Source organism: Saimiri boliviensis, chromosome 4 (assembly GCF_048565385.1).
Source record: "Saimiri boliviensis isolate mSaiBol1 chromosome 4, mSaiBol1.pri, whole genome shotgun sequence".
Taxonomy (NCBI): Eukaryota; Metazoa; Chordata; class Mammalia; order Primates; family Cebidae; genus Saimiri; species Saimiri boliviensis.
In genome coordinates, this window is record NC_133452.1 from 45,705,407 (window position 1) to 45,726,339 (window position 20,933).

The following is a 20,933-nucleotide window of genomic DNA, read 5'->3' on the forward strand; positions in this document are numbered from 1 at the left end:
TGGAAAAGTGTATATATGAAAGTTATTTTGAAGTAATAAGGGGAAAACTACCTCAGAAAATACTATGTATTTTTCTAGAAAATCTAGATAATTGCAAATTATTGAAAGCCAAAATTAACTAAATTGAATAAACAAATACAGTAAAATAATTATCAAAAGTTACTATTAAAAGTTACTTTAGAAAATCATGCCAGAAAATAAGTTTACTGAAAACCTCTCAGAGTTTTAAAGCTCATGCTACATAATTTGTGTATAAAAACTTAACTAATTAATTTAATGAAGCATAACTCCAATCCCAACATCAACATTTGCTCAAAATAGCATTAAAGAACAGGGGCAGGAACAGGAGGAGGCAGGCATGAAAGACACAAGCATGCAAATACAGACCTCAGTCTATGGGACGTTCAGTCACCCCTTAGCACATTCCAACGTTACCTAGAGTACATGGGACTGATCCTGCAACTTTGCAGTAATTCTCAACATATTGAGAATTATTACCACTGAAGGATTGTAGTTGGCTTGAAATCTATTTCCCATGCTTTCCATATACCCATCTAAAATTCCAATTATAGATGAATATGTGTAACAAAATATAAGTATTCTAAATTCATTAATGCATTAAAAGCTTCAGCTACTATGACCAGGTAAGGAATACACCAATAATACAAGGATGGTTTAACATTCAGAAATCTACCTAGCAAATGTTGCATAGTAACAGGTCAAAGAAAAAGTGACAAATTCAATAGAAACTAAAATGGCATTTAATAAATTTTAACATGCATACTTGATTTTAAATGCACTTCCTGGGAAAATAAAAATAGAATAATTTATATGTTAAATAATATTAGGCCCACAGAATACCAAAAGATAAAACAAGAGATAGATTTCTAATAAATTCTGAACCAAAACAAAAACACATTTCTAGTTGTTATTATAACTTTCTAGAAATTTTAGCCAATGGTATCAGACATGGAACAGCAACAAGTATTAGAAATGAGAAGATAATATTATCAATATATTGGGTAATTTTTGAGCCTGAAAAACAAGTTTAAAAAGTTATATATTTAAATTTGTAAGACAGGAAAAAGTTTAACGTAAAGTAATTAATGTTTATGCTATTATGATGGTTAATTTTATGTGCCAACTAGACTGGGCCACAGGTTAAACATTATTTCTGAGTATCTCTATGAGAATCTTTCCAGAAAAGATTGGCATTTGAATTAGTGAACTGAGAAAAGCAGATGGTCCTCCCTAACGTGGGTGGGCAGCATCCAATCCCTTGAGGACTTGAATAGAATAAAAAGGGAGAAGAGGTTCAGTTCACTCTCTGACTGCTTGAGCTGAAAATATCAGTCTTCCGCTGCCCTCCACACGCCTTGTTTTCAGGCCTTCAGACTAGAACTGGAATTCCCACCAACAGCTCATCAGTTCTTAGGCTTTTAAACTACGGCACTGGCTTTCCTCGGTCTCCAGCTTGCGCAAGAGAGCAAATTGTAGGACTTCTCAGCCTCTATAAACACGTGAGCCAATTCTTTATAACAAATCGTGTGTGTGTGTGTGTGTGTGTGTGTGTGTGTGTATGACTGTGTGTGTATATATATATCCTATTGGTTCTGTTCTCTGGAAAATCCCTACTAAATACAGCTATGTATATGCAAAGCTGGTTAAACGAGAAAATGTCTAAATAGCTGAAAAATCATAAATAACCTAAAATGTTCGACATAGATGTATCACGACATGATGGGATACATTATATAAAATATAATACTTTTATGGAGAATCATAAGAATAATTTTGAATGAAGAAATATTGTATATTTTGGGGTGGCAGATATGTATGAGCAGGCAGACTTCTGAGACACAGATTACCAGTATAATCTAATGAAATTCCAGTGGGAGAAATATATATGGTCTCAGAACTATTTTATCTGGTAGACTAAAACAAAAAATAGCTAAAAATATCAAAAAATGACTTGGGTGTGTATATACACATATTGAAACAATTTTAGCAATGTGGTCATACACAAGAATTGACAGAATAACAGAACTGAGAGACTGTCCTGAAACTTCTTGGGGTATATATGAACTGGTTACGCACTAACACATACTAATACTAACAAAAACAACTTTGTAAAGGAAATTTCACAATGGATCAAATTATTTAACAAACGAAAGTACAGAAGTTTAATAAAGATAATTATATTTTAACATATCCAAAACTGTAAATCAAATGAATTCTATATCGATTAAAATTTTAAGTAAAGCTATAGAAGACAAATAAATATTTTCCACAGCTCAACGTTTCTAAGCACTAAAATATGGGATAAAATTACCAAAAAAACAGGCAAATAGGTTTAATTATATAAACCTTAAAATCTCTCTATGTCAAGAATGTTTTGGAAAAAATTTAAGCAAAGTCCAATTAGAAAACATACTTAAAAACAAATATGAGAAAGGTATGCTTACTTTACAAATCAATCATTAAAATATAAGTACCCCAAGAAAAACACTAATAATAAATGTGTAAACACATGGTCACCTCATAGAATAAATACAAATGGTAAATAAACATATGAGTAAGTATTTAACCTTACCAATAATGAAAGTAAGGCAAAATGAAACAAGGAAATTACATTTTTTAAAAATCAAGTTAGCAAAAATTAACAAGGCATATCATACTTTTATGCATATAGTAAGTTATTTTCTAATATATAAAAAGGAACTTTAGATGTTCATACAGTTTAACCAAATCACTCCATTTTAGAAATTTATGATAAGGAAATAGAAAACCTGTTACAATGCATTTATAAAACTATTCATTTTAGTATTATTTATTACGGAAGAACAATCTGAGATTCTAAATATAATGAAAACAACTTAAATGCCCCCAAATGGGGAAACAGGACAAATATATTATGATATATAAAACATAATACAGTCATTAAATTTTCCAGTGCACCTATAATAGTAGGGAAAAGTGGTATAAAATAGTACAAACAGTATGAGCTCAAATTATTAAAATGTCTACATAGTTTAAAATATTATTCATATATTTCATCTGGAATAGTTGAACTATTATAATATATATTTATATTATAATATAATTATATTATATATGAACTATTATAATATAATTATATTATAATATATTTCATCTTGAATAGTGGAAGACAACCACAGTTGTCTTCCAGCAGTGGGATTACAAGTTGTTTTCATTTTCTCCTTTATGACTTTGTTTACTTTTTCAATTTTCTAGAGTAGACATATTTTTATAATCAGAAGAGATGATTTTAAAAAAATTTTATAGGCCAATTCAATTTTTGTGAACCTTTTTTCACATATTTTTGCATCACATTTTAATAAGAACCAATATTCTGAAAAATACATATTGCTAGAGAAGTGAATTATATTTTAAAATTGGATTAGTATTTTAGTTTCTAAAGAATTATTTCACTTAGTGTCTAAATAATAATCTCCTTCAGGCTCTTTATCAAGAGCTACCCTAATTCACATGGCTGCTGAAATGCATTCAGTAATGACGGTGTACAATATCCATTTCCCCCTACTCATGCCTTTTCCCAATCATGACTGCAAACAGGTGGGGATGCTTCTGAGATCAGGGTCTGCTACTCAAAGACAAGAGATTACTTCAATTAACCAGAAAATTTGGAATGTTTCTCATGTAATTTTTAAAATCAGAAATAGATAATGAATCTACCGAGTTACAAATACAATATAATACAATGGTGTCACAAACCAGAATTTAGGAATTCATCTTGAATTCAGCAGAAGAGGGAAAGAAAGCATCTCCTTCCCAGAAGTCTGTCAGGATGCACAGCTAAGTGTTCTCCACGATGGAAAAAGATGTCTCCAGTAAGCCAGTTCTGATGGCCACAGGACAGGTCAGTGTGAAAACCTGGGTTGTAATGGTCTCTGACAATAAAATGGGCATCAATGAGACAAGAAATTCCCTTGGAGAATTTCCTTGAAAGAAATTAAAAACGAGCAGATGGCATAATATTAGCAAATTTTTTTTCTTGCTTCTCCTGTACGTCAAAACATCGTTTTAACCAAAAATAAATAAATAAATAAATAAACCAGGAAAAAGTCAAAAATCATCAGTCACAAAGCACAAAGGTCTGAATAAACAGTGTGCATTTACCTAAAATTAAACTCTAGACACAATGAAGAGAACAGCAATGCTGCTTAAAATCAATCGTATTTGATAATTATAGGCATAAGGAAAGATCAGAAAACGGTCCAACTATCCATCCAGTCTCTCCTGACAAACACCTAGGAATCCGAGAGTTTACCTTTCCTCAGTCCCTTATCTATTCTCCATCAATATAACCTGTCAATTCTACCCCCAAGTAATTTTCAGAATCTGCCTATTTCTCTTTGACTTCAATATGATGTCTCAGTATAAAGAAATGCCCTCCTAGAAAGTTTCCCTTTCTCTACTCTCACCTGCGTTTTCCATATATACTTTCAGAGAAACCTTCAAACATATAAAGATCATGTCACTACACTGCTTAAAATTCTTGTGGTTTCCCACGACTCTTAAAACAAAGTGAAAGAAACACAAAATTCTTTCCCATGGCCTACAAGGATTTTCATTATTTGGCCCTGAATAACTTTGAACCTCATCTTTTCCTTTTGCTCTGACATTCCAAATACATTAACTTTGTTCAGATTTTCTAACACTCCAGCCTCACTCCTCTTTGCACCAGAGTTCCCTGTCCCTGGAGTAATTTTTCCTCAGGTTTTCCCATACTTGGCTCTTTCTTATAATTCCTGCCTTAGATTATACATTAACTCTTCAGTGCGGGAGGGGTCCTCCTTGAACATAAATCTATATCACTTCATTCCATTTCACTTTCTTTAGAGTACTTATCACTAGCAGATATTTCTGTTTACTCGTTATTTGTTCATGGTCTCATCCCACTAGAATTTGTGTTCCATCAGAGTAGGGACTTTCTTTATCTTGCTCAAAGTTTTAACTCCAACAACAAAAACAGTGCCTAGCACAAGGTAAGTCCTCAACAAAAACTTTTTTAAAACATTAATAAGGTGGTCTTAAAAACATGTATGATACAAGAATATATGATTGTCCAGTAATGACTTTAGGTGTTATAATAAGGATTCATTTCCTGGAAAGCTAAAAATACTAGAGTTCCAGAATCAATCACACTTACTTTTTAGATAATTTTGATAATATATCCAGCACTTACAAACATCTCTTAGTTTGTTTTATTCCTCCATAATCAAAAGTAGGAGCCCAGTGATTTTAAGGGCAGTGAGTGCCTGATTGAGACCAAAGTAATCTTGCTTTCAGCATTCTTAGTGACTATCATCTCATATTTGTGTGAGCTGTACTGGGTTCACAAGACCTCTCATTGCTATTAGCTAATTTTTATAAAATAATGTAGCAAATCCAGTCAGTAGTCTGCTCATATATCCTCATGAACACCAGTACCTGCTACGCTTTCAGTCCAACACCAGCACTCATGGCTTTCCATAGAGAGGTACCTCCAGCTGCTGAATCCCATTCTGCCACAGACCCCTGAGAGCCTGGGAACTTACACCCTCCTGGGACAATCGTTAACCAATGACTAAAATGCACAGGGCAGTAAACAACCTGGCTTGCTGCGAGCTACCCAAATAATTCTAAGGTGTGCTCTGCACTGTCTCCAAAGCTTCCTCAGGGCATTATCCTTGATACTACACTCATGTGTGAACTTCTTCCTTTCCAGGCCCACTTTCTCATTTTCCTAGCAGTTTTTCTTGGGAACACTTCCTAATAAATCACTTTTACTTGAATCCTCACCTCAGATTCTACTTCTGAATAATTCAACCTAAGACAAATAATAGAAGCAAAATAAAATATGAAAAAATTAATAATAAATAATTATTGGTGATGCTATCAGAATAGCACAACACTGGGTAAGCAGTGAGGAATAAAAAGAACAACTTAAAAGGATGTCAAAATTAGAAGGGGCATGTCAATAAATGAAAAATTTAGCATCCACTCCACTTTAAAGAAAAGGAAACAAATTGTGGTTGACAGATTATAGGTGTTTTTCATGTGAGATTACAAAAAATTCAATCTGGGATTCATATTCAAAGAAATAATCTTGACTTTACAATTAAAATACCAGTCAATTAATGAATATTTATGTTTTAAATTAAATAAAATGTTTAACTTTTTAAAAATAAGAATAGCATCAGATATTTGAATAGCAACATTAGAAGTTAAAAGGTAGAACTTCTAAATCTTAAGGGGAAATTACTTCCATACAAGAAGTTTATATTCAGTAACTATGTAATTGTAAGTGGAACAGATATTCAGATGTGAAAAGTGTCCAAATATATCTCCCCTGCCCCTTTTCTCCGGAAGCTCTTGGATACGTACACTCTTAAAATAAGAGAATAAAGCAAGGAGAAGAAACATATAGGGTATCAGAAATGGCATTCAACTGGGAAGACGAGGCAAAGTGGGTCTCTAGGAAGTGATGGTGATGAGCATTTGCTCTGAAGCAGACCTGGGGAACAGTCAGGTCAGACTATGGCTAGTTTAAATGCTCCCGCAAGGAAATCTCTGAGAAGCAGCAACTAAGAAGACACTGAGACTGGAACACATTTCAGCGAACTTTATACTTCTAAGGGAGAACTTCAGGAATGAAGTGGTGAACAAATAAATCAATAATAAAAAAAGACCATTATTAACAAAAAAGAACCAAAGCCAAAGAGACCCAAAAAATGTGTATGGTACAGCTGTGAATAGTACTTTATAGTCACAACATGACCAAACAATACTGATCTAACAAAAAGTATGACATCATTATACTGGTAAGATGGGAACATTGGAAGTAGACATATCTGACAGCAGAAAGGAGCCAAATCCTCAATTCTTGTGATGGGAAATAAACATGTAATATGTAAAATTGAAAAAATCAAGAATCAGCAATGTAAGCATGCCACTGAAGTATATGGAGCAAATATCAAGAAAGATAGCCAAAGAGCTGAAGATGTGCTTCTGATGGTTGGAAATGGGAGTAAAGAGGAGATCATATCAAAAAGACTTTATATATATATATATATATATATATATATATATATATGTAAATATATATATGTAAATATATATGTGTATATATATTCACATATGTATGTATATATACATATATATATAAAATGACTTATTTATATAGATATGTATAAACAAGTATTTTTGACATGTGTATGTATATATATATGTGTATGTACATACATACACATATATATACACACTTGAGCAATTTATATATATATATAAGTATATATATGTATATTATATATATATACACACACACACATATATACACACTTGAGCAATTTTTCTCTTATAAAATATTTGAACACTTAAGTACTTAACATGTATTTGCCTCACTGGAAAGAGTACAATATTTTCTACTATAGCTGCCTATTTCAAGCACACAGGGAAGCGTACAGGGCTCTAACGAATAGGTGAAGGAATTGAATAAAGTGATATAAAAGAAAAACTCTAAATTCCCAAATAACAATATAATACCTAATATTTATTCAGTGTTTAATATATATCTCAAATACATATATAATGGTATAATTAATTTTCACAGTATTCCTTTGACGCAGGCACTAGGATTGTCCACATATTACAGAGCAGAGAACTAAAGCTTAGAGAACATGAATCTTTGCTCAGTCTCATACACAGAAAGTGACAGCACTAAGATTTTTGTTCTCTCTATTGGGAATGGTTACTCCCCAGAAATCTAAATGGCTTGCAATGCCACTTTCTTCAGGTCTTTGAACAAATCCTCCCATCTTAGTAGAATTTCCCTGACCACTCGATTTAAAATAGAAATCAATGGAAGTGGAAATGAATCACTTCCTCTATCCCCCAAACTCCTCCCCAAAACACACTAGCCTTCCCTTCTCCCTGGCTGCTTATTTTCTCCATAGAACTTCACCATTTGAAATATCATATGGTTTATTTATTCATATTGTCTATTGTCTGCCCTATCACCTAAATGTAAACTCAGTAAGAGCAAGAATTTTTGCCTCTTACCCCTTATATCCCCAGTGATCAAATGAGCATATGGTGCATAGAATAAAAAAAAATTGTTAAATTTACTGACAATTACTGATTTAGAATCTGAGCTCTTGACTACCATGTTATATTGCCAACTCTAGTTAATCAATATATAATGTTGCAGAGATTAACATGTTTTTGACAAAATGTTAAAACTTATAAAAAGACAGCATAGAAGAAAGACTTTTGTCAAAAATCAGACACAAGTCCATTTAGACAGCCTTTTTTCCTATGTAAAAGAATGTTTTTTAGGACTGTCTTAAAATTTATAAATTTATCTTTGCTTTCTCCAAGGCTATCCTTTAAAGTATTGACTTTTACTGATAATCAACCATGAGCAAATGCCTTATTGTCCTAAGTGGGTATCATGGATAGAGAACAATATCCTTGTTGGGAGAGTTTTACAAGTAAACTAAATAGAAACACGTATGTTCTCCCAAAGCCCTACAAGCAGAAAGCAGTTATTGCACAGTCATTCAAGAAATGGATATGAATCCAATTGAATAACTTCAAACATGTCCCTGTAGATGCTGAACTATGCAATTTGTTCAGTTTTCATTTTAATAACAGGGGAATTGTAATGCTCTTATTTTTTTCTGTGAGTAAACTCCAACTCAGAATGGATGCAAGTATAATGAGTTAATAATTTAGCTTTCAAATCACTTCACAATTGTGTGGGCTTAGAGGTCTAGAAGGGAGTATGAGGGCTGCAGAAAGAAACCCACTCATTCTGTTGATGGTTGATCTAAAAGATGAAAATCTATAATCTCTTCCCGTTTTATAGCTGCAAAAGAGCTAATGACCAATGCAATAGCTTAGAGATTACTTTTTCATCTCAAACATACTGTGCGCTTTCTGATAAGAGGTCAGTTACATCCTAGGAAAGAATAAGTGTGGGTCTATTTTATGGAGTAACTCAGTTTGATGACAAATAAAGCCACTGAAAGCAAATTTCATTTTCCAAAGTGTTTGTTTTCCCTTTTGTTAAAAGCCTATGTCATTCTCAATTTATCTTCAAAGTGCTTTATATTTAGAACCAAATAACTCTTCAGGAACTTCTAGTTCTTTGGACATTTTAGGATTTAAAGATGACCAATCAATCACAGACTTTAAATTTGGGACAAGAAAATTCTTCCTGATAAATGTACATACTTCATTATTATATAGGTCATTTTCTTTCTTTTCTTCTTATCTTCTTTCTGCTTATCCTTTTCTTCTTTTTAAAAGAGTATTCACTATCTCTAAAATATAAACAATAACTGACCAGATGATTTCTACAATTATCATATTGATTTAATGTTTTCTAACATTATGCAGAGTTCTGAGTACAAGGTATAGTGGGTCACAGTACAAGGTATAGTGGGTTATGTGGTAGGGTAATTATTTCTATATAAAATGTGTAAGATGTTAAATGAGAAAGCTAATGGAGCAATTTAGTTTGTGATCAACATTTTTCTGTTGCCTATATTCAGGTAATACAAAGTAAAGGCAGAGATTTGTGAATAATTTTGAAATTTGATTAATTTTTAAACCATACTACTTATACATTTATATTAATCAAACCAGTGATATTACTAGCACGCTCTCTATTCATGTATTACTGAGAAACTCAACTGGGGACTGTATCTTATTGGTAGTGAGGAAGAATGGATTAACTGTCAATGTCAGCATTCAGAAAAATACCATAAACAGTTTTAAAAATTTTTTAAATCAATAAGTACAAAAACTCTTCCTATGGCAAAAAAAGTATGGAAAAATGGTCCTGTGAAACTTAATTTATGCATACATATGTCCCAGCCTTTCATTAATTTATTTAGTCGGTCATTTTATCTTCAAATCCTTATTGAGAATCTACTTAGTCTCAGTCATAGTCTCACCTGAGCAATGGTGACAGGTTAGACATGCATGTGACAAGTCATGCCTCCAAGGAGCTTAGAGCCTCAAGGAGGAGACTGAAATGCTCAAATACCACAAAAGCTCTCATTTCAATAGCAATCTGAGTCAATGGGATGGAGCTGTGATGAGGTGTGCTTTGAGAAAGGTTTAGAGAAGAGGAAACGTTTGAGGTAAATCTTAAATGATGAAACAAAGGTGTGAAAGTACATTCTTGCATGGGGGATATGGTTTATGCTAAGGCACACATTTTGAAATAGTATAAAACAGCATGAAAACCACATATAATTAGCAACAGCCAACATTTTTGAGTACCTATTTATGTACCAGGCATACTAATAAGCATTCATTTAATACAACAATATTGTAAAGTAAATACTTTTATTTTCATGATATTTTTATTAGGAAACAAAGGCTTTGGAGGACTATATACCTGTGCAATTCATACAGAATTTAGATTTGAGTTCAAGTAATCTGATTTCATAACTTTTACTCTTAATAAATCAACTAATATACCAGGCTTTCTTAAGGCTAATGAAAGTAGAGTGACAAAAGAATATAAACATAGCCAGAAATAATATAATACTCTGCTGAGCAACATGTACTTGTTCTTAGTGGCATAAGTAGCCACTGACAAATTTTTAAGACAAGGTGTTACATATGTTACAGAAAATACACTATTCTAATAGAGAGTAGATATGACTAAGGGCACCAGTGGAGATAACATATGAGAGATACCTAATGTCAAGAGATATTCAGGAGGTAAAGTCAAGAAAACTTAGTACCTGATTAGATATGGATGGTTAGAGAGAATATTGAAACATCTCCCGGGCTTTGCTTGGGAACTGACAGATGATAGCCAAGATCAGAAGGAAGGTCTGTATAGGAATGAGAAGTAATTTATGTATGCAGCATTAAATAAGGCACAGTTACAAATAAAGTCACTATGGAAGAACGTGAGAATTTTAGAAAGAGGGAAGGGAGATGGTATAAACAGAACCCTAAAAATACCAAGTTTATGGGGTTGCTGAGGGAAGAGGAAAAGCATCAACCCTGAGAGGGAGAGCAAATAAGAGAAAGTAAGGCTACCATAACTGAGGGATAAGACAGGTTTTAACAGGATGATTCGACAGTCAAATGCTGCTAACAATAAAAGAAGCAAATATAAAAATGTGTGTATTATGTTTGCTAATGAAACTCCTAGCTTATTTCCTTAGAACCTTCGGAATGGCTAGAAAGGAGATTATAACAGGTTGAAGAAGGAGTGGCACTTGAAGAAATAAAAACAATGAATGTAATTATTCTTTTAAGAAATGTGGCTGCCAAGGATAGGAGACAGAAAGTGTAACAGTCAAATGAGGATGGAGTTGTCAAAAGGAGAGGGAAAAAGAGTAAATACAAGAATAGACATTGAAGGTACAGGAGAGAGAGAAAACTAAATAAGCAAAGGCACTGAGTGAAATTCATGAGGGACGTTTACCTCTGGCTGCTTCTGCCATGGGAAAAGTCAGCTTTACTTAAGTAATAAATTGTATTATGGTTTATACGAGGGAGATAGACTCAAAAACTGCCTACTATATCCTTCATGGGTACCCTTGGAAGTGACTTGCTTTCTGTCATTTCACAAAAAGGGCATAGATTGTCTAGTAAAAATATAAAAGAAGACACATTATGTTACATTGTACAATTGAAAATCTTGCCTTCTATAATTATGTTTTAATTATTATTTGCACAATTTAAATATTTTTCCCTCACTACAAATTATTCATGCATTTTTGGTTTTCACAATATTCAACAAAGCCATTCTTCTCTTTGATTGTTCCAACCACCACTGATGTCAATGTAATGGCAATGGCTTGACACAGACTCATGGAACCACGTGGTCCCGAGGGGTTACTTAACTAGTACATATTAAACCATCTGGAATGCTGACGTTTATTTCCAAGAATATTGATTTTGCTATTTTTTAAGCAGACTGTGAAATAATTGCATTGAAGTTAATATTTGGAAATATTTTATTTTACACATAGAATAAAACATACAGCAAAAATAAGTGAAATATAATGATCTTTTTTGAATCAATCATAAAAATTAAATGATTATTAAAAATTGAAAATGAGATAAAGATTTCCATATATTAAATAAAGAATGTAAAAATACTGCTTACTGGAATAAATGCCATTTTAGAGTTGTCTTTACATCAAGACTTTTCTAGAATGAATTAAAAATAAAGGCACCTTACATCGATATAGTATCAGATACAGCTTTTTATTAATATGGAACAATTTTTTGAAATCTATTAATAATATTTACATCTTGAAAAAAATGCCGGCACCAGGATAAAATTACCAAAATTTCCAAGAGACTGGTTTCATCAATGATACATGGGAATTTTATATATTAATTTGTCAGTAGCCATGTATTGCTCTCATTGAAAGAAACTGTGTTAGACCTATTGACAATTTTAAGAGCTTCTAAAGAATGCTTTTTCTATTTTTACTAAAAGGGTCCTAGACTAAAAGAGTGGCCTTTTCTAAGGACAGTTGTTTTAACTTAATGAAAAGAAATAAAGAAAAATGTGAAAGCACTCTTGGAGCACAGATGACTATAAAAATGCAATAAAGCCTCAACCAAAGCACAGATAATTAACCAGGATACTTCTGTGTAAAATTTTAATGATTAAAGGTTGATATAATGTTTTTGCTAATTGTTCTAAATAACCAATTAATTTCTAGGAGGTTAACTGAGATTCAATTAGCACACGTTATAGTTTTAGAGGCAAATATAAAACACTAGTATAATGATTACACTCAATTTATTGAATTTTGATTCTTATTACATTTAAAAATTTTACCTTATCCAAGATTAATTCTACCACAGGACTTCACATTTACTGTTCCTTCTGCCCAAATTGTTCCCTCCAGATATCTACATGGTTCCCTTGCTCACTTAATTCAGAATTTGCTCACATGTCACCTTACCAAAAATACTTTCCTAAATGAAAATGTACCTTCCTACCACCACATCTCTGAGTATCCTCTTGCCATGTTATAATTTGTTTATGGTCTGTGTGCTACACAAGGATGTTAGCTTTGTAAGAATAGGGACTCAGTTTTGTTCACTTTTGTATCTTCAGCTCACACAACAGTACTTGGTAGGAGGAAGAAAGTCAATAAATATCTACTCCATGAATAAATCTTATATTTAAAGTCCAAAGATGAAAATATGATTTATTTGATATTAAAACAGAGGAGTCAAATCATTGAATTTTACTTTGCAAGGTATCCACGTCATCCTGCCTATTTATTTACTATATAAGTTCACAACACCAGAACCAATTTCAGTCTATCTACTTCTTATAGTATTTAAAACAGGCCATAGAAATCTGGGAGACACTAGCTGGCAGACCCCAAAATATTCTTTTATACCTTTCTCATGCTCTACCAACAGGAAATAAAGGAAAACAAAAGAAGCAAGCAATCAACAAAAAGAAAACAAAACCTCAGCCTAGAGGACGTCATAATATCTGTCTTTAAAAGATTTTCATTTGCTTTGATTATTTTGATCTTTATAGCTGAAAGAACGAAGGATGTGTACAAAATGTTAAATCTTAACTTTTTTTCTTCATTAAGTATACCTTTCATGACCAGATTTATTGTTATGGCAGAAAAAAAAGGCGGGGGGGGCTTTGGTAAACTAGCCTCACTAAGATAGAAAGGGTCAAGGTGGACAGGAGAGGAAGAGGAGACCCAAATTTATAAGATGAGAAAAGAACTTTTAGCCTCAGCACACTGAATTGTTATCCTAAGAGCAGCATATGGGCCTAGCTGCTGGTATTGCAAGCCCAGGAGGAAATTTAGGTATGGAGGGTACCAAGGTGTACCAACTCTAATCCCAGTGGTGCCCACAGGCCAAGAGGCCTGCACAGTAAGGCCTCACCTTTCCTGCCAGTTACCATTATAGCCATGAAAGGTTTTCTCAAAAGTGAAATAATCTGATCACAACTTAAGTAATTATCCGAGGGAAATGCCAAGAAAAACTCAGAAGACTATATCAGCCCTCTACATGTTAATTATGCAATTTGCTGGCACAAAAGAAAAGTTCATATTGTCTATAAAAGATAAGGTGGCCAAAAATAAAATTTCATTTGGAAGTAACAATGAAGAGTAATGGGGATAGGTAAGTAAAACTGGAGTCCAAACTAAGTTATTAAGTGTTACAGTTCTCTATAAGCCTAATTAGAACAAACATGGATCATTTCTGACAGACTCTACATTGACCAAACTATTATAATCCAGTCGGAAAATCAAAATCCTTATCATTTAATTTTAATATCTACTTCTATCCTAAAAGCTCTTTCAACATAACTGTTTCCCCCTCTGCCTCCACAGAGTTCTGACCTTATCTGTGGCTCTGATGCTTCCTCCAGAGGCCAGTTGACAATAGAGCACAGCCATTTTTAAAGCTTATGCTCTGAATATCATGATCTTTACACACAGAGAATCCTACAGCTCTAATTACAGGAAAAAGAAGCTCTTTGAGCTGCAGCTATTCAATAAAACAATGATTCATTGGCTACCTGCTATGTATACTGTACTGGTTGCTCCCAGGGACTCGGTGGTAAATAAGACCAAATCTTTACCCAGCATTAACTTTACCATGCAGTAGAAGGAAAATGACAGATACATGACTGACAGTCATACACCTAGAAAAAGATAAGATATATACCATAAGGGAAGGGAAGTCAAATTCTCTGACAGTCCCATAGAAAACAATGGTGTGTGCATTTGTGGGCACTGACATGGAGATAGGTTATGAGAAATGGAGAGTAACAATGGATATTATGGGCAGAAAGAACAGTATGAGCCAAAGTAAGGCATAAGGAAAAATACATAGGAATAAAAAGAAGTTCCATTTATTAGATCACCGTAGGGAATGAATTGAGAGGTCATACTATAGTTGGCTGTAGATGCTAAGACACTGCAGTTGAGCTCAATCAGCAAAAGGGGTATAATAAAGAATATGAACTAGGTAAGAGTGTTTACTGTATTTAACCTTTTGGGATGATGAAGTGAGGAGACAGTGGCTCATCAAGATGCAGTGATTATAGTCTACGTAAGCCGTGATAAAGATCTGGAACGAAAATGATAATCAACATGGGCAAGAGCAATAAAATTAACATAGAGTCAAAAACTAAAAAAACTGAGTTTGCAAAGGACTGGCTGCAGGGACACTTGAGAAGGACATTTTAACATCTCTGAGATAATGAACGTCAGTGATATGAGGGAGCATGAGCCAACCCTGTAAACGCTTCATGTATTTTCTGTCATTCACTTCTCACTATAACAAATGAATAAACAATTCTCACATTTTATATGTGAGGAAACTGAGGATTTGAGAAGATGGTCAATTTGAACTATAGTAAGTGACAAAGCTGGAATCTAGATTGAAAACTTCTTGATTATATTATAGCCTTTAGAAGAATGAAGGTGGTAGTAATAACAATGATTACAAATATATATTTTTCATTCCAAGTTTGTTCCCAGATATACAAATTAAATGACATCAAATTATCATATGCATGTGTGTTTAATCTATTAAGACCTTATTTAATTTTCCTGCTTTCTATAATACCTAGCTAATTGGCAATGCTACAGTACAAGTAAAATTTTGATACATCAGGGATCAAAACAAATTAAAGGAAAATTAAACCAGAGGGGAAATTTAATCAGAAATGTGAAATACAACTATGCTTAAGGTCCAGTTTAGAGGACAACCTAGGAAAAAGTAACAAATAAAACGTGCAGGTTACATTTCACACTCTAGTGTTTTCTACACAGATGAAGATAATGAATTATCTAACTACATGATTAATTGGCATGTTTTCTAGATTTTCTCCCTAAAATGACAGAATTAGAGAGACAAACACTTACTTCAATGTTACCTAGGGATTGAATCTCAATAAAATTTAGTATGACTTTCAGGTTACTGTTTCTATAAGAAAATGAAAAAAATCTGCCCTTGTTTTATCACTTCCAAATGTCTTCCAAAGGTGTATCACCAGGGCTGTAAACTAGTCAAACACCATCACATTATAGCACATCATAAATTTTTACCTGAACACATGAATACATTTTACATTATTGACCTTTATAGATTGAATTAATTTTGGACACACATACAATATAATATTAGACCCTGAACAGATATTTAGAAAGCTTTGCTTCTGACCTCTACAAAAATGCTACTAAAATGAAATAGACTTCCTCTTATTTGTTTCTGGCTTCAATTTACATTTACTTAGCTTCTTTTGGTCATGATTTATTAGAAGTATTCATTAAAAGTAGACAGAACTCTTAAAGGCTCTGGTGCTAACTGTGAACTGAGCACTTACTGAAAGCCATTATCTGTCCCCAAGTGCATCATTTAATAGGCACAGCGGGTTACATGGTGTAGGAAGAACACAGATTCCGGAGCCTATTGATATGGACCCATCTAGTGTCTCTAATGCTCCATTGTCCCTATAGGATACCTGTGAAGAACACCTGAGTGGCAGACCTGGGGCGGGCAGGAGAGATGTTGGGAAGATACCTGGCCACACACCTGGCCTACTGCATGCACTCTGGAAATGGAGTTGGTATTTCTGGTAGGCTTCCTCAAAGAGGCAAACACTGAGTAGAACTGAATTAGAGGCAAGGAGATAAAACATGAGAAGTGCAAAAGAGAGAGGGAGAAAAGTATGTGAGAGAGGGTTAGAAGAGAGAGAGATAATTTTTCATATACGAAAAGCTCCAGAAAATTCAAGAGATATTAATATGTACACTATTAAGAGGCATGGTAGCTCATGCCTATAATCCCAGCACTTTGGAAGCCAAGGTGGACAGATCACTTGAGCCCAGGAGTTTGAGGACAGCCTGGGCAACATGGTGAAATCCTATTTCTACAAATACAAAAATTAGACAGGTATGTTGGCATGTGGCTTTAGTCCCAGCTACTCAGAAGGCTGAGGTGGGAGGATTGCTTCAGCCCAAGAGGTTGAGGCTGCAGCAAGCCATAAATAGAGCTATTGCACTCTAGCCTGGGTGACAGTGGTATCCTGTCTCTAACAATAAGAATTAATAATAATATGTACACTATTATTTTAAAAGTTTGGAACACACTGGTGCAGTTGGTTTGCCATCAAATCCACACCCCTGGGCCTATATTTACTGTTTCTGGAGATGATATATTTTTTGAATACTTCCCAGCATTTTTTCCTTTTTACAAAAAATCAGCAGGAGGGAGATAGGTACATCTTTTCTTCCATCTGTATCCTTCTCTCCTGCTTTACCTTGTGGGTGAGCAAATGCTCTGCTGATGCTTGGTGAAATTCTTGGGCCAGACACCATCTCCTCCTCATCTTGTACGTCCAGAGATGAGAAGTGCTTTTAGTGCTTCAAGTAGAAGTGCTTCTAGTACAGCTAACTAACTAAAAGGGGACATTTTTTGACAAGCCAATTTACTTATCAAAAGCAAACAGGACCTGGAACAGTGGCTCACGCCTGTAATTCCAACACTTGGGGAGGCCGAGGCAGGTGGATCACTTGAGGTCAGGAGTTTGAGACCAGCCTGGCCAACATGGTGAAACTCCATCTCTACTAAAAATACAAAAATTAGTGGGGCATGGTGGCAGTTGCCTACAATTCTAGCTACTCAGGAGGGTGAGGCAGGAGAATCACTTGAACCAAGGAGGCAGAGATTGCAGTGAGCTGATATCATGCCACCATGCTGAAGCCTGGGTGACAAGAGCAAGACTCAGACTCAAGAACAAACAAACAAAAAAACGAACAGGCAGATACCTAGATGATCACTGTTCTAATATGATGAATGTGAGAGTGTTACAGATGAAACAGAGTAGATAACAGAATGAAATGGATGGACCACATGCTAAAATGGTCCTTCTCAAAAGGTTCTTGAGGATGCTGCTGGACAAGACTTAGAGAAATCTGTCAAGTCCCGAATTGGCTGCCTCATTAAAATAACATCTTGCAACTTACAAGTCCAGGGAAAATGTATGTGTGATGTGTCTATAACAGAAGAAAACAGACACACTGTGGAGGTAACAGAAATACTCCAACGGGCTCACTGGAATATAACTGGTATTATTGCCATGACCAGCCTCATTGAGCCATCCAACTTTTGATTATAATACCCATTTGATTATAATACCCTTCTGAATATAATTTTGCTTCCCACATGCCACTGATACGATTTGCTTTCCACACAGTCTATCTATCAGGAAAAATGTACTGCTCACATGGAATCTGTTCACAGCATCAGTGAATTCTAATAGAAATTCAAAAGAATAGCTTCCTTTTGTGATTGAATTTCTAGTCATTAAATAGAAGGGAACTAATTGTGTAGTCATTAATTATTAGTCGTGTTCTAAATTGTGTAGTCATATCCTGTATGGTAACTCTTCTTTTAAAACAATAGACATTCTAGTAATTTATGTACATATATATAAGTTATATATATGAGCATATATAATAAAACACCCATATGTCCATATATGTGCTTATAAAAAAGATGTATGCAAAATCTTGTCCGTTGTATAAGAATAACTAAGAAAAATGAGATCACCTGTCTTAGCATTTGGTGTCCTCAGAGCCATTCCCATCATCACAGTTGCTTACCCAGGACTGCTCTCAATTAAATTGTCTGGCACTACTGAAACCCACTGTTTTCAAGAACTTCCCAGTACAGACCTCAGCTGCTTCCACAAAACTGACTCATTTCCCACTCAACATGGCTCTGATTTTGATGGTGGCCCAATATGGCTGTGATTCTGATCCACACAGTCTGACCTGAAGTCCATCAGCCTAGAATCTCATCCAAGCTCTACTACTAAAGAGAGAACTATTTGCATAGCTCTAAAAACAGTACTTTCTGCTTTAATGACCTCTATCCTGCATTCCTCTGTAACTCCATGTTATCCTGTCCCTTAAATGTACATATGTATTTGGGCAACCTATTTTCCACCTACATACTCTCTCCCTCAAATTCCTCATCTGTAAAGCAAGTTTCAAAAATTAAAAAGATAATGTTAGAGGCTGGGTGCGGTGGCACATGGCCGTAATCTCAGCATTTTGGGAGACCGAGGCCAGCGAATCACCTGAAGTTAGAAGTTTGAGACCAGCATGGCCAACATGATGAAACCCCGTCTCTACTAAAAACACGAAAATTAGCCGGGAGTGGTGGTGAGCACCTGTAATCCCAGCTGCTCGGGAGGCTAAGGCAGAAGAATCGTTTGAACCCAAGAGATGGAGGTGGCAGTAAGCTGAGATCATGCCATTGCACTCCAGCCTGGGGGACACAGCATGACTCAATCTCAAAAAAAAAAAAAAAAAAAAAAAAAAAAAAAAAAAAAAAAGATAATGTTAGGAAGGAAGGGCAGTTCTATACATAATATGTGAAAATATTTAAATTCCTTTTTTCCCAGGAGTGGATACTTTTATCAGTTTCATATCTCCCTAATACATTCTTTAAACTGTAAAAAGAACACATTCACACTATCTCTCTAAGTCAACAGATAAATCTGTCTTTGTTTAGGAGGTTAGCCTTGTCAGGCCAATAATCTTTGTCATTCTCACTCTTCAAACACAATTGCACTGACATATGGGGCAGCTGACTACATTTTGGAGAGGTTAAATGAAATTATGAAAGCAGAAGCTTTGATCTTCTGGCCTGCAGTGTGCCTGATGAATACAATTGATAGCGCTCTGCTTCAATATGTGTGGTCTTTTTTCCGAAGAAATCAGTTATTTAAACATGTCTTTGTTAAGCATTTTGAATCTCCAGAAGAGCTATATTAAAAAATGTGTTTTGTGCTGCATTAAATGAATTTCTGAGCATAAAAAAATGTCTTCTAATGTAAAAATTTATCGTAACGTCATATGAGGTAAGACAATGGGCTCTGGTTTAATGTAATCTTTTCTCCATATTTACTCCCTACAAACTTAAAAAATACAATTTTTAAACTATTATGGCTTTTTGAGTAAATGTAACCTCTAAAGAACATAGTTGCATGTTTATACACATTGGTGCTATTATGGAACCATTTGAAAAACTACATAGATTTTTTTAATTCCATAATTACAACTTTACAAGCTAATAGCTCCTTAGGAACCATTATAGACTACCAAGTAAATAATACACAAATTGAAGAGCGCCTGGTTGCACTGTCCAACAATCATCACATATGCAAAAAAAAAAAGAGTATCTAAATCACAGGCTTGTTTTATATGATGACGTCCTGGGGCACAGGGTTTCTTATTTTAGGGAACATGATGAGCTACAGGGATTCCATAAAGCCCGGACACTGTATGTAAAAATGCGATAGGCATTTTTCTGGACAGAGGTTTCATGGCTTTCCCAGACTGTTAAAGTAGTTCATTACACTTCCCTATCAAAATAAATAAAAGATTAAGAGTATTATATTTCAAATAGGAGGAATAAAAACATTAGAAAAAAAGAATAAACAATTAAATTAAGATTTGATTATTAAAGTCAGAAAAAAAATTAGCAAGCCCAGTGTGTCTTATTTAATGTTGGTGTTTGTTATTTGTTTGCTTTTGGTACCAGAAATCAGTCAGAAAGCTATTTTTATTGTCTATGGGATGAAATTGATTTAATTTGGAGATGAAGGTATTAAAAGACACAAGCAATTCTCAAACTTGAATAGGCTCAACCACCTGGGGGTTTGTTATAGTACAGAGGCTGGCTCCAGCTCCCCCAGATTCTGTAGGGCTGTGGTGGAGCCCCAAATCTGAATGTTTAACAAGCACATGGGGCATTACAGATAAAGGTAGTCTACAGAACCCCTGGTGAGAAACACTTCATTGCTTCCAATCCATTAAGAATTTATCTTTAAATGGTTTGTTGTAATTTGT

General features: G+C 34.3%; 1 protein-coding gene and 1 long non-coding RNA gene across 4 annotated transcripts in view; one reads left to right on the top strand and one right to left on the bottom strand.

The window, feature by feature from the left end:
- NKAIN2 (sodium/potassium transporting ATPase interacting 2) overlaps window positions 1-20,933 on the bottom strand; it is a 1,036,037-nt gene that overhangs the window by 960,443 nt on the left and 54,661 nt on the right. The window lies entirely within an intron of this gene.
- LOC141584267 (uncharacterized) overlaps window positions 1,348-20,933 on the top strand; it is a 29,559-nt gene continuing 9,973 nt past the window's right edge. The window contains exon 1 of the long non-coding RNA XR_012517191.1: window positions 1,348-1,520. This is a non-coding gene — a long non-coding RNA (uncharacterized LOC141584267). The remainder of the gene's footprint in view (window positions 1,521-20,933) is intronic.